This window comes from Prionailurus bengalensis, chromosome E2 (assembly GCF_016509475.1).
Source record: "Prionailurus bengalensis isolate Pbe53 chromosome E2, Fcat_Pben_1.1_paternal_pri, whole genome shotgun sequence".
NCBI classification, from domain to species: Eukaryota; Metazoa; Chordata; class Mammalia; order Carnivora; family Felidae; genus Prionailurus; species Prionailurus bengalensis.
This window is the reverse complement of record NC_057352.1, coordinates 50,945,219-50,970,939: the sequence shown is the minus strand read 5'-3', so window position 1 is coordinate 50,970,939 and position 25,721 is coordinate 50,945,219. Positions and strand designations below refer to the sequence as shown.

General features: G+C 39.0%; 1 protein-coding gene across 1 annotated transcript in view; it reads right to left on the bottom strand.

The window, feature by feature from the left end:
• CNTNAP4 (contactin associated protein family member 4) overlaps nucleotides 1–25,721 on the bottom strand; it is a 253,985-nt gene that overhangs the window by 226,883 nt on the left and 1,381 nt on the right. The gene's annotated exons all lie outside the window — the stretch shown is intronic.

Sequence of the window (25,721 nt, the reverse complement as noted above, 5' to 3'; positions counted from 1 at the left end):
TAAATTGACTTTATATCTATGATAGAACAGCTAAAGTCAAATGGTAATCAAGACACAGCTTTAAAACAGAATAGGTTTAAATGTATATTATAAACAATTTTTCATCTTTTTTCTTCTTTTTTAATAGGCTCGTGTAAAAACTCTTGAGTGAACTATTACAGATAATTGTTTGTTCTTCACAGCCCAGGAATAGAGGCAGAGGAAGTAAATGGCTGCTGTAGTAGTTTGTTATTTATTGCTGATGTAACAAATGACTGCAAACTTGGTGTCTTAATTATCTTACAGTTCTGACGTCAGAAGTCCAAAATTAGCTTCATGGGCTAAAATAAGGTTTCAGCAGGGCAACGTTCCTTTTGGAGGCTCTGGGGGAGAATCTGTTCGCTTCCCTTTTCCAACCTCTGCAGGACCACTGCCTTACTCAGGGTCTCTGATCACACCTCTCCCCTGACTCCCCTCCTGCCCATTTTCACTAATGAGAATTCTGACATTGAGCCCGCCTAGATAATCCAGGATAATCTCCCCATCTCAAGAGCCTTTATCTAATAATACCTACAAGGTCCTTTTTGCCTTATAAGGTCAAGTCAAAGATCCCAGGGATTAAGATGTGGACATCCTTGGATGGCCATTACTCTGCCTACCACAGTTACCAATTTGTAGGTGTAGAACCAAGAAAGGAATTTTTTTTTTTTGCATATTCTATGGCTCAAATTATTGCCCACTGATTGTTAAAGAGCACTTCTGAGTCTGATGTGGGGACACACATATATTGCTTTAACGAGGAGACCTCCTGTTTTTGGTAAGCTGTTAGAGTTAATGGAATCCACACATAGGATTATAATTTGAGACAGAGAAGACTGGTTCATTCCCAGAACCATTTAGGAGATTACCCCAAGACTCTCCTCAATACACAAAACTGGGACATTCTGAGCACCTGCTTCCTCTCCAAGTCACAGCCATACTCCCCCTTCTCCACTGATATTCCCCCTGAGAGCCACCACCTCTCACACCCTTCTGGAAGGTACCTCCTTAAGCTGAACAGGTACCTATTATGGCACCTGTTAGGTGGTCTGCGTCCCCACTTCCTGGGACGAAAGTGTCTGGAGGGTCAGCATCACGTGGTACCTGGCGCCTCACGCAGAAGCCAGTCTATGGTGGAGCGCACTGATTTCAAATACAGCTTCGGAGCCATCCTCCCTGGGCTCAAGTCCTGCCTCTGCCAATTACTAACTGATCTTCCACACTTTATTTAAAGTGCCTTCCCCATCTCTAAATGGGGATCATGATGATACTAAGGTAAACAGGGCTTTCTGAGGATTAAATGAGTCAGCAGATAGAGGAGTACTGGCACCTGTGTATAGTAAGTACTACGTAAGTGTCTGTGATTGCTGCCTTAAGTGTTTATTATTCTGAATTCAAAAACTTCAGGAGTTGGAAATGAATAAAATTTAGCTGGATATCTCTTACAAAATCTTATTATCAGAATTTTCCCTTGAGAAGGAGAAAGAAAGAGGGTAGCATTTAACATGCCTAACCACAATGCCATCTTCGCTCTAAAAAAAAATTGGTACAGAATTATTAACCCCAAAAAGGAAGTAGAATGTCCTTGTGATGCACTGTTTTCCTATTAAGAAACAATTTTTAATGTTCTAAAAGGCCATATTTTTCTTTATGTCCCTCGAGCTTTAGATTTGTTTCACTTGCTCCAGAAAAACAGAATTTAAGGCAGCCTATGATGCAGAAATGGAGTGGCCACCATTCCCAAGGAAAATGGAAAAGAATTCAGGGAACACAGGCATCTCTTCATTAGGACACCTTTGATGATGTAGTTAGAATGTTCAGAGCATTCATGCTGTGCCCAGCTGTATCGCATGTGCATGAAGTCACAGCAATGATGACCTCCTAAGTATGTGCTATTTCCATTAACTGATATTTTCAACCTGAAATTGCCATGTTTTAGACTTGGATTCCTAGCGGGAAAATTGAGTAAGCCTCAATTCAGTTCCTATTCTAGTCATATTAGATGATATTTCGACATTTCTGAGCAAATACGCGATTTTATTACTAAATTATTTTGAGAGTTGTTATTTGTACCTCAAAATATCACACTTAAAGATGAAGGCTGAAATGCTTCACAGTGATGAGGAGTTTTTCTGCACATAAATGCTTTTTAATAGGCAAGCCCGTAAAGCAATTCTGATAAACAGCTATTTCTGACTGAGGGTGGGAAAGAGGGTACCAAGCCAACTAGAAACAATAAGCTTCCCTGAGTAATAACATGAAATTAGATGGAGGAAATTTCTGTTTCATTGGTTGAGATTATTGTGTTTGATTTCATAATCAAGCAACGGATAAGCTCCGCTGGCCTTGGGGTACACTTCCCTGGTTTGGGCAGCTTAATTAAAAGCTGGCTGAGCAGATGTGAGCTAGCTCAACAAGAGAACAGGCTGATCACACCTGGTCCGAGCTCTGGAACCTCTCTGTTTCCAGCAAGGCCACACCCCCACCACAGAACCACCACTCTCTCAAGGACACCAAGATATTTCCAGTCCCTTATCTCCTTAAATACTAGTAGTGCCCTGGCACAGGCCCCTCCCCGCTGGAAAGATAGCCAAGCGTGTGAACCCCTCAGAAGGCAAGATTCTAAGGCAGCCCCTTATTATGGACATCTGGTATAACCTTCTCCCCTTGAGTGCAGGCAAAACCTGTGAATCCAATGCAGTATCATTCCCGTGATCATGTTACATTAAATGGCAAAGGGTATTTTGCAGATGTCGTTAATTAATTAAGATCCCTAATTTAGCTGACTTTTAGTGACTCGAAAGGGAGATTATCCTGAGTGGACACAACCTGATCAGGGGAGCCCTTCAAAAAGTACTGAAGGTCAAAGACACAAAGAAGTCAGAGAGACATGAGGCATGAGTGAAATTGCTCCCACCGCCCTTGAAGGAACAAACTGCCATATTGCGGAGAGGGCCATATGGTAAGCAGTGGTGGGTGGCCCGTAAGAACTAAGAACGGACCCAGACTGACAGCAAGCAAGAAAATCAAGGGCCTCAGCTGCAAGGAACTAAACTCTGCTAAGAAATATGTGAGCTTGAGAGGATGCCCAAGCTTTAGATGAGATTGTAGGATGCACCCTTAGCATTTCTAGGTCGTTCATCTTACCGTAACCCTTCCAACATCCCGATAACATTCCTTATACCAAATACTGGGAACTCATTTACTTCCAGGTCTTTCAATATATCTGAGTTCACATATTATTTACAAATACCATTATGTCAGCTGTAATCGTTATCTTAGATGTACATACATCTCAAATTAGACCAGAAATTATTTAAAAATAGAAAACACATGTTTCCATTCCTTTACATATCCCGCCATCATCTGCTTTTGGCTTCAAAACATAATTCTTTTAAAAAAATCTTTGAATAGTTGCCATTTGACTTTAGAACTTAGAATAATTCGCTTAAAATAATCCTTAGAACTTTGAATATGCTGATGGGATCATGGGATTGCCATGATATGTCATTTGTTTTTTGAAGACTACCATGCCTTAAAACTGATAATTCTTGTAGCACAAGACAAAACTCAACAGTGTCATTCAAAATTTTTCTTTTTAAATGCTAATTGCTTACATACTTCTACTCACACATCTCTGGAATTAGAATAATGTATAGTTTTTACCTTGTTTTCAGGTATACAAGTTATCGCTTTCATGTTAGTTCCTACAAAATGCTGCCGAGTTGACCCAGTATTTGTTTACTTGTTCACATCCTCACCTCTCCAATATAAAAGACCTCTTCTCCTTGACCCATCACTCAGGTACTTCCCTGGCATATGTCATAGCATCTCATCTACTGCTTCTAATCTACTAAGCAGCTAAGGCATTAGTAGGATGAACTGATCCACGCCAGTGTATCAATGACACTTTAACTGGAGCCTTCTAGAGAAATATGCTAAGAATAGTAATAGTTACGTGTATTGCATGCTATGTCTCAGCCACATTAAATCCTTACAAGAACCCTGTGAGGAAAATATTATCTCCATTTTCTAGATGTGATTTGAAGGCCAAAGAATCTAAATTTCCTGCTAAAGGCTTTGGGCTTATTATTTCTTTCCATTCAACACCTTTACTTTGAGACAGAGATTGAGAGAAAGAGAGAGAGAGAGCATGGCAGCAGGGAATGGGCAGAGAGAGAGGGAGAGAGAAAATCCCAAGCAGGCTCTGCTTGTCAGTGCAAACCATGAGATCATGACCTGAGCCAAAATCAAGAGTCGGACGCTTAACCGACTGAGCCACTGAGGCACCCCTCAACGCCTTTACTTTGAATGACCACATCACGGTACCAACAGAGCTCTCCCACTACATTGCCTGAACTGTGAAAGAGTTCCTTGAGCAACTACACTGAATACGTTGTCCTAAGTGGACACGACCTGGGATAGGTGAGGTTCTTTATATAACAGACAATGGAACACAGCCTGTGCCGTGACATTTCTTTAAATGTACATCAGCGATACTCCAGATATCACCTGCAAAAAGTTGGCTTATTTGACTTTTTGAAGATAAAACACTGTAATAAATGAAATTAAAAATCTCTACCAGGTTTTTGTTCCACTCCTTTGCTTGGTTAAAGAGATCCCAAGGGTCTGCATATCAAAAAACCTACAAAAGTGTGGTTCTCCTGGAGATGGCTTGCATCCCAGTTGGCCAGTATCCCTGTGGGCAGTTGAGCCCTTGGAGAGCTTTATATGGCTGCAGCCACCATCGCTTCCAGGATGTGGTCACTCCACTCACTGGCTTTCTGCCTGAATTTCACAATCTAATGAATTTCTCCGCTTGGAGATTCTGAGAAGTAAGGGAGATGATTCATTTTCAGAAATACCAAATAAAAGCTGTGCTGTCTAGTTAACAGTAGGTTTACAACCTAAAACAGAGTCCCCCCACCCCCCACAATGGAGTCCCAAACTCTTGGACACTTCACTTCCTGGTTCTTCTTCCCCTCTCCATTTCATGGACTTATTTTTGCGGGCTATGCAATGAGCAAGCGCCAAAATACAAACGAGGGACTGCAGGTCTCTGTGTCACCTCAGGAAATGTACATTTGTTCCAATCAGACTACTTTTTGCCTTACATGGGTATAGGCGATGTGTGGGTAAGGCTGTAACTCAGACAATGAGGAATCGGGAGGGACGTGCATGCTAGGAGATACACTGTCTGCTGTAACTGCCCCCGAGTGTGCCTGTCCATCAGACACCCGCTTTTGCAAGAACATTGATTAAAGCCTTGCTTCGCTGTGCTCCAAATCTCCGTGTTCCTCCTTTGAATGGGTCAGTGAGAGATTGAAAGTTGAGGCTAGCATCGAGGCTCTTGCTGTTTCTAGCACTGCCCCTCCTCCCACCCTACCCCCCCCACACAAGAATGGGGTAACCTAAATAACCTAATTGCCCTCTAAAAAACCCAGAACGTTCATTCTAAACTTATCTTCAATTCTACTTCCCCCCATCCCATCAACCCTTCATATGAATGCTCCGAGACCATTATATTTTGATTAAATGAGCAGTTCCTTTCAGGGTCACTGCTCTGTGCTGCTCCAAGACTATCAGCTTGTAATCTCCTCCAGGAGCCATTGAGCCTCACGCTCAAATGTCCTCCTTGTCCTCATGGCAACTCATGTAAGCCTCTTGCACAGTAATTAATACATTGAAATTCTATGTTCACATGTTTCTTGTCCCGATCTAACTGTTCAGCCCCAAGGTGCAGTTGGAAAGGCCCCATGCTTCTGGCTGTGGGAGTAAAATGAAAAAGGTAGATGCAAGGACACTGAAAGATGAAGAACCACTAATTTGTAACTACTCAAATAGAGGGGGGCAGGTAGCAGAGAAAAGCGTCTCGTAGGTTTTCTGATTGTGGATTATCAGAAAAAGATGAGGCATCTGATACAAAGATGAGGGGACAGAACAGCAGACATGATTTCTGGCTTCTAGGTTAGTATCTGATTTATCAGGCCTTGTAGTGTAAATAATACTTTTAAAGAAATATTTAAAACAGACATTTTTATGTCTTGCAAATGCCAAACAAAATCATAAAGGGCAAGTTGTTTGGAGTGCTTGGGTAAAGTGGCCTGAAAACAGCATGCTGGAGGATTTACATATAACCATTAACTGAATGAAAGCTTATCTAATGATGGATCAATCAATGGATTGATCCTAAATTTGGGGGCTTCCTTTTGTTTAGCAAATGCTGACAAATTTAAGAGATGACGACCAACTATTTTATAGCCTAAAAATATACATTTCAATTAAGTTGAGGGAAGTTTAAGTGATGGACCGGAATCAGGATCTTCCTATAAGCTTCCTAGCTCATTCTTTAGTACTAAGGATTTAATTTCCATTTGTTAACTAATTCATAATTTGCACATCTGGAAGAACAGGTCCTTTTTTATTTTTTAGAGCTACACATAATAAATCATATATAGTATTGTGGTTGAATAAATATAAATAATCATCTTTTATTATAGTCCATTCAATAACTCAAGTTGTTTGCAATGTAGATCATTTATATTGGGAGGGCACACTCCTACCTATTAGAATTTTGTAGATATATTTTCTGCTTTCAAGCAAAATTTAAATAATAGTGTATTACAAATGGTGAAATCTGAATGACCAAGAATTGTTAAACAGGATCATCAGTTGAAACAGGTTTCCAAAGACCAGTTGCTGGTTTTGTTGGACTTGAAATTTGGATGTTCAAATATTAAAACACTTTTCAAAAGAGAAGTTTCCTTCTTATTCTTAGTAAATCCTGTGTGTTCACTTATACATTAGTAAAGGTTATTTCTTTACAACTTTTTTCAGTAAAAACCTTCTGGGTTTTTCTTCATAGCTGGACAGGTAGAGGGACATAGTTTAAAAATGTAATAGCTGACATTGGAGGGAAACTCAAAGCCTCTAATGCTTCCTGTCATGTTTTTAAATCTCACAAGACTGCATAACACCACGGAACATACTGGAGAACTAGACGGACGGTTATTTCGGCTACTCTCAATGTTTGGGATATTGAATATAGTCAACAATTCAACAGAATTCACCTTTGGCCTCCGAATCCTTAGATATAGCAAAAGAAGTGGGTTCAAAATGATGTGGCATATCCAAAATTGGTACCATTAACATTTAATGAACTGCATCATTTCTTTTTTCTTCTTCTTCTTCTTCTTCTTCTTCTTCTTCTTCTTCTTCTTCTTCTTCTTCTTCTCTCTCTCCCCTCTCTTCTATTCTGAGAACAGAGTCTATCCATCTTTGTATGCCTGTTCTCTAGCATGCACTTCAACAGGGCAAGCACTGGGTAAATGTTTAATTAAACTGAACATAACTTGAAGAGAACACGGTAACATTTTAATCAACTTTGCTATTCTATTTTATCTGCATCCTCTTTTTACACACACATTAAGTGGTAGATACTTCAGCCCAGAATGTATTTGTCCCAAAGTATTTAAGCAAACCAACTATAGGAATTCAGCCTTTTGTCATTAGAGGCAAGTCTTGAGTCTCTACTGTTTAAGCCAAGTGGCTGGGGTAGGGGTAGATATTTGAGAGGAAGACAAGAAAACATCATAGTCATCAGTCACAGGGAAAAAGAATACTCCATGAAACCTTCAATTCAGGATATATTCTTGTTCCTTCCAGAAGTAAAAGACTTCATTAAAATGCAACCATGTGTGACACCAGAAAGTATTTTGGATGAGCCTTATCTCAGAAAGATTTTACTCAATATGTCACCATGGCATGAATCTTTGTAAAATATTGCATTATACATAATCACATACAATCTCAAGCAAATTTAAATATGATCCTTTGTAGGCAGGTTGGAGAAGAGAATGGAAGAAAAAAAAAAGAAACCAATATGAAGGCACTTAACATTCCTTAATCAGGAAGAAAGCAGCTACACAGGAATAGCGTATTATCCTTCTTGGAATGTAAACACATTAATAATAAAACAAAAGTGAAAGCAGAGAGCTGGATTGACCTCTCTGCGCTCTGATGTATCTCTGTTTTCAGTGAGTCATGACATCTTGTCAGTCTTACATGCTCTCATGGAAAAAGTCTGTTGCCTGCTCCTTACCGCCGTTGTCACTATCTGGGTTATTCTGTAGCTCTTATTGCTTCTTTTTTTTTTTTTTTAATTTTTTTTTTTCAACGTTTATTTATTTTGGGGACAGAGAGAGACAGAGCATGAACGGGCGAGGGGCAGAGAGAGAGGGAGACACAGAATTGGAAACAGGCTCCAGGCTCTGAGCCATCAGCCCAGAGCCCGACGCGGGGCTCGAACTCACGGACCGCGAGATCGTGACCTGGCTGAAGTCGGACGCTTAACCGACTGCGCCACCCAGGCGCCCCGCTCTTATTGCTTCTTACATGAGTTAATTTACCAGCTAAATATCTGCTTTCTATATTTCCAGGTTAGATCCCATTGCCTTGCCTTTCCCTCAGCATTCCTATCCTTCAGAGCCCAGGAGTTTTACCTTTACAAAACACAAATCTAATCAATGTCACAAATGTGTGTGTGCACGTAACCACTTATAATATTAAGATGACCCATAGAGATCAAATACGTAGGGCCTCCCATGACCTGCCTGCTTCACGACTGTGCCTTTAGCTTTATCTGCTACCACTCCTCGCCCTCAGTCCTCCTGGACTATGTGTGGCGCATTCAGAGGCTCCATGCTTTCGTGGGGCTCATTCTGACTGGAATTCGCCTCTCCCTTCTCTGCCTCCTGGTTCTCCTATTCATCCTTCAAGAAACAGCTTTCTCTGGAGCTCTGCCTAGAACAACCCAAATGCCTTGCCTCTCACACTGTGCTGTGCTTTTCGATAGGACCAGAAAGTGGCAAAGCTGAGCTTGAAGCCAAAACAGCAATGAGCATGTGGTCTGTAATGACACCGGTCACCTTATCAGCACCCTGAACAATACTGTACGTTTTGTTGTACAGGAAAGCAAAACCTTAGGCATAAAATATGATTTCAAAGGCTGACATACCTGGAAGCCAAAACTTCCATTCTCAAATTGTTAGCAAGAAGTTACTGATTGTGACCATTTTAACATTTCAAAACCACTGATGCTGAAGACGTGTAATGATAGGTAACACGCTAATATTTGTTGAGTGAATAAATGAATAAAATGAGTAGAATGTGTTGAAACCCCAAGAGGCCTCAGAAATTACAAGGGTGAGGAAGGCTTTAACAGATGGAAGGAAGAATCATGTAATCCAGTGAAGAGTAATTGTATGAAACCAAATATATCTAGGGATTATAAACATTATTTCACCAAGAATTTTTATAATATATTTAACTAGTATTTCTTCCTTAAGCATAATCCTCTGAATCATCAGTGCCAACTGAAAAATAACCAGGGTCCCAAAGCATACAATTTCAGAGTTCATTTAACATGGACCATATTCATCCAGTGTAATTCGTGGGGATAAATTTCTGAACTATCCACTCAAAGTTGGTGAAAAATACAAAAACTCATCTTATATCAATTCTAGTAGTATTACTGGTCATTTATTGATTTTTAAAGGACATGAGAGGAAGCACATGGTCAACAAGAGTTTACCAAATAAATCAGAATGTCATTACTCCAGGAATCTAGATTGAAATGGAGTGTGTGTCACAGCCTGCCTTTTATTAGTGACTGTAAGGCATGTCTTTCTGTCTTCCCCATTTGGTTTTGGTTCTCTGAATGCAGGGATTTCTGATTTTATACCCCTACCCTGACCACAACAAGAAACTCACAGGTAGCTCTTTGAGAGTTTCAGTGGATGGATGGATAATTTGCTTACCCAACCTCCAAAATCCAGAAACTCTAGGGTAACTCTGATATTTGTTTTTCTGTACATCTCATCGGAAGCTTGTTTAGAAATAAGCAGAACCATGGAGGAAGGGAAGGGGGCAAAATAGTTACAAACAGAGAGGGAGGGAGACAAACCATAAGAGACTCTTAAATACAGAGAACAATCTGAGGCTTGATGGGAGCATGGGGGAGAGGGGAAAATGGGTGATGGGCATTGAGGAGGGCACCTGTTGGGATGAGCACTGGGTGCTGTATGTAAGCAAGGAACCATGGGTATCTACCTCAAAAACCAAGAGCACACTTTACACACTGTATATTAGCCAATTTTTAAATAAATTATATTTAAAAAGATAATAAAATAAATAAAATAAAATAAAATAAAATAAAATAAAATAAAATAAAATAAAATAAAATTGCTGAATGCCCAGCAAGGAAAGAAAGAAAGAAAGAAAGAAAGAAAGAAAGAAAGAAAGAAAGAAAGAAACAGAACCTTTGAAATGGCAACTGGGCAGACAGGCAGGGACATAGTCTGCTTGCACCTTTTGCATTTAGAAGAATGTATAGTTAAGAAACATCCATTGAGGCACCTGTTGGGATGAGCACTGGGTGTTGTATGGAAACCAATCTGACAATAAATTTCATATTAAAAAATAATAAAATACAAGATACAAAATAAAAGAAAAAAGGAAACATCCATTGAATGTAAAGTACAAAACTTATCACAACTCTCAGTTTCAAACGCTCCATTGGTTCTGGGCATCAATTTTGTCTTTTAACTAAAAACAAAAATAGTTCATTCCAGGAGAAGAAATAAATTTCAACTCTAAGTTGAAACATTTGCTTGTAGTATTTCATCTGGTATTTTGCCAAGCATATGAAATATGTGGTTAAATACATTTATTTTCAACAATATCCTATTAGTTCCAAGCTATAAAACTACGAAGGTGTACTTTGTGAGAGACTGCCTTAACTGCAGAGTCACAGAAGTCCACCCAACAAATTTATTATACAAATTAATAAGAAATTCATTTTAGACCAATTAACTAAAGCCCGATGAAATCATTTTCCCTTAATATTTTTCACTTGTGTCATCAAGAAGATGAAGGAACTAGCAAGCATCTTGTCAATATTGTCATCAAAGAAAACAGTATTAAAATGGAAGTCTCATTGCTTTGCTTGATAGGGCAGATCTTTAAAGGCGTAGTGTATTCCTTATACAAGGGAAGAAGGAAATTTTAAGAGCCTCAGGCATAACTATACAAAGAACTGGGCTAGATGAATAGGGGACAATAGTCAGAGAAAGAGGGAAGCACAAAGTGCCCTTAATGCTTCTGATACTGTTCTTTTTTATAAATGGGTTGGATTAATGAGGAACCCCACTCAAAGACATATCTGATATTTCACAGAATCCTTTCCACTCTCTGGGAGACAATCTCAAGTAGCACAGGTGTTGATTTAGCAATGGAAACAGCTCTCATTCAAAATTGTAAATCTGAAATGTTTTCTTTTTCATTTTGATCTTCATTAAATTTGGGTTGCTTTCCTTGTCTTTGGAGGGAATAAAAATATTGAGGAATACTAGTCTGTTTTCATGAGATGTTGAAATTTTTCTCAAAAAGATGAAAGAAATCATAAGGTTTTTAAAAAGGAAGACAAAACTCTTACGACAGCAGAAGGATTACCAAAATCAGTACCAAGGGAAGAAGTGATACGGCATTTAAGGGGCTCTTGCCGTAAATAATGACTCATGCCTTTTGGAGAAAACATGAGGCTCATGGGGACAACCAAAAAGCAGTGTTTGCAGCAGCCCATCAGAGGCCGGGGCATGGAGCTCCTGAGAGGGACACATGTAGGGGGGATCGGCAATGCTGCTGAGGGCTGCAGAGAAGAGACAGCGCTGTGTAGAGCTGACAGGACCAATTGATGAGTGAGCGGGTTTCCTGCAGGGTGACAGATGTGCTTCTGAGATGTGGCAGACATGGCAATCTCTACCCACCTCCTCTGATCCACGCTTGAACAAATGATACTGCTAGAAGAGACACTGAACCATCTTCAAGTGTTATAAATCCTTGAGCAGGAAAGGGAAGGGTGTAAGACAGCTACTGCTTTAAATTTCTCCTTCCAAAAGAAATTCAGATTTTCTTGCCAGACGAAGGGGACAAAGACGTGGAACCCTTCATGACCTTGACGCTTGCAAATGGCTTAAGATACTATGAGGAATCTGAAGATCACCATATACCAGGACAAGCAGATACTGGGAGACTAGGAGAATTTACAAATAAATCAATGAACAATCAATTGGTTCAAAACAGAGGAATGTTTAAATAAGAGCACATCCACTTGATAGATTATTATGAACCATTAGAAAAGATAAATACAAAGACTATTTAGCCACAAGAGAAATGCACTGGAGAGGATGGAAAAACACCCATAAGAGGAAAGACTGGGTGCGAACAGATGCTGTGTTAAGATTGAGCGAAATAATGTATGGCAAACATCTGTTCCAGTTCCCAATACTAGAGGGCATTCTACAAATTTAAAATTAGACAAATTTTAAATTGAATTTAAGGAAGTTATTAGAATCATGGTTGTTTTTTCGTTTTATTTATGTCTTATTTGTTTGTGGCTCGACATACAAGGATCACAGGAAGAAAAGGGAGAATCCGTGTGCTCTGAGATTTGCAAATAAAAAGCAGAAAAGTGCCAAAGATAACAACGTGCAAAATCAACTTTTGATAAGGGGACATGAGAAATGCATAGAGCGAATCACAACACAACTGGAGCTTGGTAACACAGAGGAGAAAGTAATTTGGAGACGGATAAAATACTATTTGTGACAGGGCACCTAGGTGGTTCAGTTGGCTAAGCAACGAACTCTTGGTTTTGGTCAAGGCCATGATCTCACAGGTTCGTGGGTTCAAGTCCTATGTCGGGCTCTGTGCTGACAATGCAGAGCCTGCTTGGGGTTCTCTCTCTCCCTCTCTCTCTCTGTCCCTCTCCCACTAGTGCTCACTCTCTCTCTCTCTCAAAATAAACAAACATTTTTAAAAAACAAAACTTAAAAAAATATTTGTGATGTAAGACATGGCAGGGTGGGTGACAGATAAAGATGTGATTTTGATAAAGGGAAGTAAATTACCATCCTGTATTATCTCTAAGACTTGGTGGAAGGAAAATTTATAACAGAATAGTGCACACAAAGAAAATGACTTGCTTCAAAGCTAAAAAAACACTGTGATATTATAGGAAGGCATTGTTGGTGTCATGAAGATGAGTTCCTCTAGAGGATATGAGAAACTCTCAGGTAGACAGGTGGAGAGCACCAGGTGTCGATAAAAGGAAAGAAACGTTGAAGAGACAGGGCAGTGGGAGCTAGCACCCATGGCAACCAGGCAGGAGGAGTAATGGATGAGTACCTTGGGTGTCATCCTAGCAATGCCACTGAGGAGGGATTCAACTGGAAGACGACTTCACTGACCTAAGTTTCGATCAGTAAAAGCAACATATCTGCTGCTGAACTTGCAAAAATTCTCCTAAATATCAAGAGAAGACTCATTTTATTCAGGCAGTTGAGGCAGGGAGAACATTCATTATGGACTGAATTGCGCCCCCCTGCCTCAAAATTCATATATTGGAGCCTTAACCCTCAATATGACTCTATTTGGAGACAAAGCCTTTAAGGAGATAATTAAGGTTAACTGAAATCATAAAAGTAGGGCCTTTCAAGGGCCAGGCCCCCCTAGTGGGATGTGACTGGTGTCCTTACAAGAAGAGGAAGAGACACCAAACGTCTGACTGATCACACACCCAGCGGAAAGGCCATGTGAGGACATAGTATGAAGGTGGCCAACTGCAAGCCAGGAAGAAAGTCCTCACCAGAAACCCTGCTGGCACTTTGAGTCCCAACCTCTAGAACTACGAGAAAATAACTTTCTGTTGTCTAAGCCTCCCAGTCTGTGCTATTTGTTATGGCGGGCTTCGTAGACTGATACAATACCCAAAGGGAATAGAGAAGGGAATGGGGAAGGAGAGGGGTTAAGTGAGAAGGAAACAATACTGGCAGAATGCCTGGGTCACACAGTGTCACCATCTTGCAGAAAGGAGTTGTTTTTTCTTGGCAATCGGAGCATTTTTAGTCCCTTATAACCTGTTCTTGGGATTGCTGACTCAAAGAAGGAACTTAACGGAGTGGGTAGGTCTTTGGTACCAAGGAGCAAGGGGAGTCAACAGACATTCAGAGGATTTTAGGTGTATACACCAAGTGATGCTTGACACGTCACTCTGAAGAGTAAAGAAGAACTTGTTGATAAAATACAAGTAACAGAATCCTTGCAAAGAAAGTAAGCATGATGCCTTATAACTTATCATGTCAGAGAGGGAAGCTTGAGACCAAGCACATGTGGGGTCCTCTTATTCAGGGGAGGTGATTCCAAGGGCTCAGAGAGAATATGAGTGTATTCCATTTCGAAGAGCAATAGATTTGGCATCATGGAAATCAAGTCCAAGCCTTAGCTCTCCTCGCCCTTACTCATGGCTTTGGAAGTACGTCCTAAATTTCCATTTCCTAGTTTGTAAATAATGATAATAATGTCTGCCTCCACCACCTTAGAGTCCACAGAGTGCCACACAAAAGGAATATTTGTCAATATTAATAGTAACATAGGTCAACATATGCAAGAAGCTATGAACTCTAGAATTCCGGCAATGACAATCCTAAAGGTACACAGTGAGGAGTAAGAAACATGATGGGAATCTAAAAAGAGTGATGAAAATTTACAGGAAATTAACAAAAAGAATATGCATACAATTCAAAGAGGAAAATAAAAGCTCAGAATTCATGAGCACTTGTAAAAATAGGTAAAGGCAATGAAGTTTTGCTTATGTAGCGAAGAGAAGACAAAGGAAGCAGCGGTTACACTCTTTATAAAGTTAATGATATAACGTTAAAAAAATAGAGAACTACAAAAGGCCATATTTCATTCTTTCTCATTGCCATGTAGTACTCCACTGTGTATATAAACCACAATTTCTTTTTTTTTAAATATGAAATTTATTGTCAAATTGGTTTCCATACAACACCCAGTGCTCATCCCAACAGGTGCCTTCCTCAATACCCATCACCCACCCTCCCCTTCCTCCCACCCCCCCATCAACCCTCAGTTTGTTCTCAGTTTTTAAGAGTCTCTTATGCTTTGGCTCTCTTCCACTCTAACCTCTTTTTTTTTTCCCTTCCCCTCCCCCATGGGTTTCTGTTAAGTTTCTCAGGATCCACATGAGAGTGAAACCATATGGTATCTGTCTTTCTCTGCATGACTTATTTCACTTAGCATAACACTCTCCAGTTCCATCCACGTTGCTACAAAAGGCCATATTTCATTCTTTCTCACTGCCACATAGTATTCCATTGTGTATATAAACCACAATTTATTTATCCATTCATCAGGTGATGGACATTTAGGCTCTTTCCACAATTTGGCTATTGTTAAAAGTGCTGCTATAAACATTGACAATAAATTTCATATTAAAAAAAGAGAACTAATTTTACTTTTCTTCTACCCTCCGTAAAGGAAAAAAGTCTTCAAATGGGAAAATGTAAAATACAAGCCAACATAAAGAAACTGAAGTCCAAGATAGATGAAGAAGTTGAAGATTTCTTTCTGGAATGCAAAAACAACTTTGTAGTACAACTTCCAAACTGGAGGAGATCACTGGCAGGTGCTGCAGAGATGGGGCGGCGCAAGGACGACCCGGACAGCGACAGGCGCGCTTCGAACTTTATACTCATGATGTGTTTTGTGTTTGCCTGTCCACTGAGTCCTTAGTCCAAACATGATGTGAGACAGTGGCCTATCAAATTATAATATGAAAGGGGGTGGGGAGGGGAAGATAGAGATAGCGAGAGCCAGTAAGAACTGGCTGGCTGTGATGATATTCATTCTAGTGGATTATGACACACGAGAATCAAGTACTCAGCCTATCTAAATGAAATATACCAGAGATAAATACAAAGGCAAAAAAAGGTTTTTTTTTAAAGGAAAAATACATGGTCTCCTAAATAAAAATGTTAAGTAATCTTTTTAAAGAAATTTTTTTAATGTTTATTTATTTTTGAGTGAGAGAGACAGAGCACGAGCAGGGGAGGGGTAGAGTGAGAGGGAGATACAGAATCCGAAGCAGGCTCCAGGCTCTGCTCTGAACCTGAAATGGGGCTCAAACCTACTAATCGTGAGATCATGACCTGAGCCGAAGTCAGATGCCTAACCGACTGAGCCACCAGAGGCCCCAAAATACATCTTATCTTTAAAAAACACACATTGCTCCAGCTTACCCTGATTCTGTTCATCTCCTCTCTTTTTGGCGTTTCAAGTGAAAAAAATCCAGATAAGTCACCTTTTGGTGTATTCTTTTCACATTTACCGAATATCCTCTTTTCTCCAGGCACCGTGCCAGGTGTTGCAGACACAGAAATGATTAAAATAATACCTTCGCCTTTCAAAGATTTCACCATTTTGTAAAGAAGACATATTCTCTAAAAACACACTTTGAGAGTCTGTGATCAGGGCAGGAATGGTGAGCACGCAAGGTGCTACGGGGCATCTGCCAAGATGGTGACAGTTGAGATGGTTTGATCAGGGAAGACTCCACTGAGGAAGGAAGTCGGGTTTGCTTTAGGTAGACGTTTTTCAGGAGGATTTAGAGAGAAGTGATTGATGGCCATCAGGCAAAGGGAACAGCAGATGTAAAGGCCAGGTCATAAAGGCCAGAGGACATGGGGAGGGGCAGCCCTGTGGTAGAGACACAGCAGCTGAGACAGAGGAACACGGAACAATCGATGAATACAGAGGACAAAGATATTTGCTGTGCTAATAAGGCTGAACTTACTGTTGGAAACACCTAGCAATGAGATAGTGCCACAAGGCAGGAGTTACTTTCTTTTTCGATAAAACCTTAAAATTGATTAAAGATATCAATGTATTACGGCAGGCTTCCTTAAAAATACAATAATATGTGTAGTATTTAAAAATCATGCGTGATGTGGAACGGAAGGAACTGAAGTCCCAGAAAGTCATGAGGGAAGAAGGAGACAGCTGCTGCGCTGGTCCTACCAGCCAAATCAACCCTGGCAATCTGTAAGATGACAGATGCCACAGCCAGATCATCCTCAAATCCAGGAGAAGGAAAAAGGAAAATGATCAAGGCTCAATTGTGCTAATTCAGAAAATCAGAGAACTGCCAGCATCTTCTCTGGAGAATGTTTCACTGATTACTAATACTACATACATTCTTTTCATGCTAATCTGTTTCATGTTGCAACTACACACACACACACACACACACACACACGCACGCAGGCACGCACGCACGTGCGCGTAGAGCAACCATTCCATAGGCAAGCACACAGCAAGGCTTTCAAGAAATGAATGTGGTCATTTACAAGGCCACACCACTAAATAGCTCAGTTTTACATGTCAAGCATAGCAAATTATGATGATCATCATTTTATTCTTAGTACCTAAAATTCTACCTCATATTTTATTAGCCCACTTTTTCCATTTCTCTAATAGATATTTGACTATGAGATACTTTATTTCACCACGTTCTGTTTTGTGATTAGGTCCTATAGGATGCTATGAGTTTAAGAAACCAAATGTTACCTTCATTGTTTGCTCTTTGCTTTCTTAAATGTAGCCTACTTCCTTTCCCAAATCATCCTCTCTTTTGTTTGTTTAAGGAAAGGCTACACATCTTATGATCCTTAAAAGATTGTGTTATGACATTTCACAGGTGCCTGACGTTTTCTTAACAGCATTATAATACAGACTCCATGTTAAAGCACAACACTTCAAATAAGCACAGAAATCATATACACAGTGGAACAAAAGAGCCTATCTGAGCAGCTTTATAACCTCGCACAGAATTCCCTCGCCACCACTTAAGATAGAATTGTTTTTATTTCAGCAGTGTTCTTTTAATTAAGGCCTAAACATCCAAAATATGGCAAATGTAAATATGTATTATAAATCCTTAATTAAGAGGATCACTAAGCTTTCACAGAGCTTCCCGCCTTAGAGATGGATTCTTTTTGTTTAAAATCAGCCAAAAGCGAGAGATAAAAGTGAATGATGTGAACAATGTTAAACTTTGTTTATAATGCCCTTCTCTTGGCACCAGTGTCACTTTACTGCACTGTCTTCGAGAGTTACATTCTGCTTCAATTTATCTACTGGCATTTAAGCCAAAATCTCTCCAGCCATTTTCTGCCTTCGTTGTCATGTTCAGAAAGACTAGCAACGTGGGACCAGCTAGAAGTTAAGTGTTCGAGTCTGTGAGTTCTCCATGTCATATCCTAGAAAATAAAGCACTGTGGGATCACCAAAGAGCAACATTGCCCCTCTGTTTGGGATGAGGTGAAGTTACATCCAGAAAGACCTCTTGCTAATTTTTAATCCCACATACGGTTTTAAAACTATACCAGAGATTATTCTGGTATGGTAGCAACAAAGAAAGAATCCTATTCTATACTCCAACATTACTTAGTTGAAAATGTGCCACTCAGGGGCAATGTTTTCCATTTCTCCACCAATATGAACCATTCCCCAATTCCCACCAAGAGTATCTTCCAAGATAAGCACGTGAACACACATGCGTGCACACTCACATGCATGTGCGTGCGCACACACACACACACACACGCACTGACAATTTCATCTCAGCAACTCATTTCCCTTACAGGCCATTTTCAATTTAGCTCCTTCTTTCTGTTTGGCTATCTGCTGATCAATATATTTTAAAAGACAAACACATAACAATATCTTTGAAAACTAAAGATGTCCTGAAGATCTAAGTACACACACACACACACACACACGCGCACACACACACACACACACACACACACACACACACACACACCTTAGGGCACAATTATTAGCCCAGAGAGAAATTTCACTTTCTCAAATTTTCCCAAAAATCTCTCTCTGGAGTCTGACAGAGCAAAGGTCATGTTGACAGGAAACTGTGGTGCTCTCAGGTGTGGGTCCTTCAGTTGAGACATCTATTCAATATCATCCAGGTATCTACCAACTCTAAGGTTTGCAACCAATTCCAAAAAGAGTTTATCAGTGCCCTTATTTAAAGGGCATTTTAAAAAATCTCCATATATAGGTTATAACTGCAGAGGAAATTAAGTAATAAAATTAAAAGTTACAGTTTGCTTTGAAACTATACGATAAATGCAATTTAGGAAGGCAGGTGAATTTATATATTTGCATGCTGTTTCTAAACTAATACCAACCTATGACCTCAGTTGTAAGTACCATAATTGCCAGTGGGGAAAGAATGGTCACAGAAACAAATATGCCTTTTATGATTTAGAAGCACATAATATCTTATTCTAGAGCACTGCCAAGTAATGAGAAGTACTTAATAAAAAAAGTAATTAGAGCTATAGCCAACTGATACGTATCATACCATTTTTTTCCTTTGTGATTTAAAAACCTTAGAGGTAAATTTCATCACTGCTCTATTAAATACTTATGGCATTAAAAACTTTTATAGTTACTAATTTTAAACTACTTAAAATGTCAAATGTTTTCAAGCTTCACTCACTTTCCCAATTATTACAATGGAATGACTCATTAACTGTAATATAAACAGACCCAATTTTACCTCCTGTTATGCTATGTCTCTGATTTTATTACCAGCGTACCACTTTTCCATGAACCATGACAAAAATCCATGGGGAGGGGAAAAAAACAAAACCAAAGCAAACACATACACTTCCTCTTCATATACCAATTTTCCTCAAGAGAACTGAAGGAATAATGAGAAGTTGAAATGGACTTTATATGTACATTCTTTTTTTTTTTTTTACATGTACATTCTTTACGTTTCCATAACACTGTAGTTTCAGGTACCATGTATGTGAATACTTCAGCAAAAGACATTTGGACAAAAACTTTACCCTCCAGAAATCAATTAGGAAACAAAAATATCTTTACTTGTGCAGGACCATATCAGATTTGGTCTGTACCAAATGGACTCTGGAGCAGTCAGCATTGGGGAAGGTTGAAATTCACAGTTTAAAAAAACAAGGAAAGGTGGTTGGAGAAGTCAAGTAAAAAAATACATATATGCATACACACCTACATGTGTACCTATTTGAGGCACACAGGTGGATAGCTAGCCTTAGAGCCCATGGAAAAAATGTAAATGTTGCAACCTCAGACATCAGTTTCCCCCTAAAAAAGCAGTCAAGAAGATAATCCAATGGTCAATGATACTTCTGTTATTTAGAAATGCAATTTACTGTCATTTAGAGTTATGGTTAAACTATTATTTCTCAAGAAATTTTTAAGTCTGTTTTTAAGAAAAAACCCTCAAAGCCTTCAAATTACAACATACATCTCCAGACTAAGTTATTTCATTTAAGTATATCTAGTTAAGTGAGGCTTTTCAATGAGTTCATTCTTTTAGAAGGACTTTCAGTGATAATCATAGGGTCTCCTAAAGCTCCCTAATTTTTGTCCTCACTTAGTTCAGGGCATTTATTTCTCTTTCTTAGATCTTTTCTTTTAAGTGACCTTAGCATTTTATCCTACAATTCAAGACCTGTTTTTAAAGCTTGGTTTGTTAAAGAGTATTTCTAAAAGTCCATAATTGAAAGCGCCCTTCAAACAATTATCCACATATTCTCTGAGAATTCACTCCACCATCACCACCACCACCAACACAGCTCATTTCACCTCATGAATGCAGCGAATTCTTGAAACATCTCCTATTCTATGCAAATATTCTGCCAGAGGTCTCCTCTTCCCTATCATACTCGTCTTGAAAAACAGCACTAATTCTAGATAAACACTAAATAAGTAATGGAGGCCAAAATTTCTGAATCAATAAAAATTTTTAAAAAATAAGCTAGGCAAGAATTGAAATACCAGCCCACTGAAAAAAATTAGATCAAAGCCTGCATTATTTAATATTTCACCAGAGATATTCACTACCAACCTAATTATACATATCTGGGATGTATATAACAATGTTGGATAAGCTTTCATAACTCCTCCTACTGTTTTCAGGGGCTGGGTCGGTCTGTGAACTTTTAATCACCAAGGAGGAAAGGTGGAGATTTTAAAAGGAGAATGGAGGACTTAGGTAAACTGACTAGCTGGCAACCCAAAGACGTGGAATTCATTAGTTGATAATATTAAGGCCCTAATATTGATTTATCTGAGGTAAAAGTAACTCAAATTCTAAATACGGGATCAAATGCAGAAAAATGGATAATTATGGAGCAAGACTGATACTCTAATATGAAAAAATTCAAAGCCATGTAATGATAGTGTCACTGTCCCTCATCATCAGTTCACAGCAGTCATGCGCTCCACCGAAGTTCTTGCTGACACCCAGAGTGAGTCACATTGGAGTGAGCTCTGTGAGACTGTCCTTGGTTGTCTTTGATTTGGAAACTGGTCTTTGGGTGGTAAGACAGGACTCTTCATTAAAGCTGAGCCATTAAAAACAAAATTACGAAAAATAAAGTATTTTAACATATGGCTACTTACTTTGGAAAAAAATGTCACTGGAATTAGAGTGAAAAGAATTTGTAAAATGTTAGGCTCCATCAAATTTTTAACTGAAAAAAAAATATTAAACAGGGTAATGTAAATAAAATGAGGCCAATGAGCAGTTCTTGGAAACGAAAAGTAAATACAACTCCAAATGGACAAGACATTTACATAAAAATTAATTATGTTGGCATGAGTAGGTGAAAGGCACCTGCTTAATTATTATGAATTCTCAGTGGGGAGTGCTTAAATGAAAATCTATTTTTTAATTTATTCTAGCAAGTTTGCCAATTTCAAAATTTGTAAGAAGCTGCTACTGTAAAAGTCATAGGGACAAGAACACTCTTCCAGTAACATCATCTCCCTCATACAATCAGTGATTCCAAGTGCAAGTTTCTGATTAGTATGGAATGGGATAATTTACACTCATGAAAGTATAAAATAACAACAGAGTGTTCATTTAAAATATCTAAGATGCTGAAGCTTTACAAAGAGTTGCAAGTAATTCGTACCTGTATGTTATTCAGAAATAACAGATTTCTGAATGAGAAAGTCTTGAAGAAGAAACACACGAGGAAGATACTAATCTGCAGGTCTCCTCTTTAATAGTTCCTGGTAATACTAGCATTACTTTCAGTACCATGATTCCACAAGTACATATTTCTGTGCTAAATAATTAAGACTGAATTTTATCATAGAACTATAATGTATATACGACCCATGTCTCACCATTATTTTGTATGTTACTTAAATTAAGTGTCAATGAACTTTATCTATAAAAGGCCAGAGAGTAAAGAATATCATGTAGGTCTTTATAGAAAGAGAGGGACATCAATTTTGAGAACATTTTATTGATAAAATGCAAAATGTAACAATAATTGAGTACAAATTTTTGCCATACGGGTCTAGTAATGAGAGGAATGGATGACTGAAATTGAAATTTCATGTAACTTTTTTGGACCACAAAGAACTCTGCTTTTAATTTTTTCCAAACATTTAAAAATATAAAAACCACCCTTAGCTCACAGGCTCTACGAAACAAGGCAGCGGGCCGGGCCGTATTTGGCCACTGGGCCATATCTTGCCAACCTCTGAGCTAAATATTATTATGTTATCTGACAATTGATATTATGCAATTCTATTAATTTGTTTTCACTGAAGAGGTAAATTAATTCCATCTTGATACCGAGATTGGGTCCCCTAAAGGAACTGTTTGTATCTGATACAAATTCTGCAATTAAGTTCAGGAGACAATGATGTTTATCACTTAGAGTAAGCACTATGTTTCATGTGGAAGTCCTACTTTTGATCCCATGTTAGCTGTGAGCTGCGTTATCCCCGGAGGTGGAGGCTGCCCTTATTAGAAATTACTGGGGATGCCTACAATCAGAAGTAGGGAGAATGTACCAAGCTGGTGAAAACAAACTAGTATCATTGCTAGAAAAGGAAGCCGAAGCACATGCTTACTTCTATGTCCAAAGCTCAGCAATTTATGCATTGTGTCATGTAATTATATTTTATTAGTACTTCACTGTTACGGTCTAGTTATTTTTTTGCCATGGAAAGAAATTCTTGGGAGAAGGAGGAAAAAGAAGGAAACTTTGAGAAAGAATCACAAGGTGGAGTTTGAACAATTTGGGAATCTGTCCAGTTGCATTCACACAGCATCCCAAAGCCCACAAAAGTGATCATCTGCTCAAGGAATTACCTTCACCTATTGCTGATTTCAACATATCCTTCCCAGGCTTCCCTTAGGGTAGGTATCAGATAAGCCTTTTTTTTCAATTAGATAAAAGAAAGAACTTAACTTCTAATTAAGTCATTCATAAGCTACTTGGTGAGCATTAAATATTTTCAAAGTAAGGCTGGGGAGGAGGTCAGAAAGCCTTCATCACATGATCTGCAAGAGTAAAAATAACAACAGGACTCTTACTTGCCTTAGTATATACACCCATTCCTTCTTTTGTGGTGAGTCAGCCTCTCCCCCCAAAACATCTTAGGGTTCAGCAAGAAACTATGAGTCCATAAGAACAATTATAAAAATAGAGGTCTTCCTTCTCAGTGCATGTCTCTTAGTAGCAAGTGAAGAAACCAACAGCCTGTGCAACGTATGAAACAGCAAGCCCTTCCACCAGGATCCGTCTCTAAACTTTCAAGAAAGGAACACCTCAATACAGTCACAAATCTGTTTTGACCAGAACATAGAGGAAAGACCTGGGGCTGATTCACTGCTTTTGAAGTGCCAAGTAGGGCGCTAGTAGGCAAAGAATGTGGTCCATTCAACCTACTTCATCTTTAGACAGGTGAGAGGAGTAAGCGGAGCCACCAAATATGTGTGAACACATGGGGCCGGTGGTTTTTTACAGATTTATACACATATATACACATGCGCATACACATAGACATACATACATGTATATTTGTGTGTGTCTGCACAGAACCCTTCTGATGTAAAGTCACCCTGTTGATTAACTAGACCATCTAACATTCAAATTAAAGGGCATCTAATCCCTGAGCTGTGCCTGGTTTACAGAGTGCTGTCCCATGAAAACTTACACATTGGCAGCCCGGGATAGTTTTGGGCTGACTCAGTGAATAACAGATTTGCTCCTGGTGAATCAGCTGTAAATAAAGGGAGAAGGTCTTTGTATTCACCTGGGAGACCGACCTTTAATTTTCTTTATTTATATTCAGTTCTCCCTGCCTTTAATATTGGTATCCGAGATTGATTCATGTTTTAACACAAAGTCTTGTCCAGAAGAATTACTGGAGTTATTTTAACACTTTCAAAATGTTTATGCTGGTTGATGGTCACTTGTCCATACACTGAACCCCAACCTTGCTGGGAAACATATACACTTGTTCTTCTAAACAAGACAAAAGATACGAAGCTCCTATGTAGTAAGTAGACCTTGCTTCCCTACCAAAAAAAAAAAACCCAAAAAGAAAAACAAAACCCCAAAACACCCAAAAACAAACACACAAAAAAACCTAACTATTAAAGAATAAAATAAAAATTAGGCAATGAATTTTTCTCTTATATATATTGCTGCAAATCATACCACCTAGGTGACATTAACAAGAAATTACTAGATGCAATGTTAATTATATGAGGGCACTTACTGCATTTTTGACACTTTAAGGACTGTCAACTCAATACATATGGTAAGCAAGAACTCCAACTTTAATATTTAAAGAATTCCTAATAATTTAAAATTCTATAGGTTCTTTAAGTTTTTCAAATACTTAGAAGAGCATTAAACCACTTCGTGAACAAACGAAAGCTGAGAAAATACAGAACCGGAGTTGGAATTTTAAGTGTCAGCCGGAGGCTCAGCCAAAGCTAAGCACCCCTGAATTTCCTGCTCTCCTCAAGTCTCAGCAGCTCCTCTGAGATGTATTCAGTAAACACACTAAAAGATGCGTTACAAAAAGAAAGCTATTTCATGTCGATGTGCCTTTTACTGGATTTCAAGAAAAGAAACATAAACAACCATCAATAAAACAAGTATCAATCGCACTCACACATTATAAACCCAAACGCAGGCAGTGTCTTGGAAAGACAGGACTGTGTCTAGGCCAGACTTCCAGCTCTGCTTTTCTGAAGGGAAGGATGCTTCAAGTGATGTGCTTCACATTGTAAGAGTGACCTCTAGTGCCTTCCTTTTTTGTTGAACTTCTGTAGTTGGACGATGAATTACTTCTGCCTTCTCTGCAAAACTTTGTGTGCAGGGGTCTGCGTGTCTGTCGTGTTACCGTTTGTCTACTACAACGCTTGTCAAATGTTACCATGACAGCATTCAAAGACTGTGACTAAGTGAAAACATGAAAATTTTCTGGTCTCATGGAATTCTTATACAACCAAATTAAAACTGAATCTGAAACACAGGACAGCCATCTGAGGGATGTTCTCTTGCAGAGTGATAGATACACCATACCATTAAATGAGCTAATACTGCATGGAAACCTGACATCACAGTAGCCACACAGTGTAAAGGGACATTTGGCCTGTGCCAGGTGGGCCATTTATTATGTTTTCCCCACATCAAAGTGCTTCAGTGTCCTCAAGGGATGTGCCATAGCAAATGCCTGATTACTGGCTTGTTCGTATCCCCTAAACGTAACCCTGGTTATACAGCAGCAGCATAAATTCCTGAACAGGCCTCATAGCCCTTTCTGGAAAAGCAACTGAGGTTTTCTTTTTAAATCAGAGAAAGAGGTAAAAAGTTGAATTTGCAGAGCTTACTTATCATTCATGGAGGATATAGAAATTCTCCCATTTAGAGATTTAGGCCAAATATAACTTT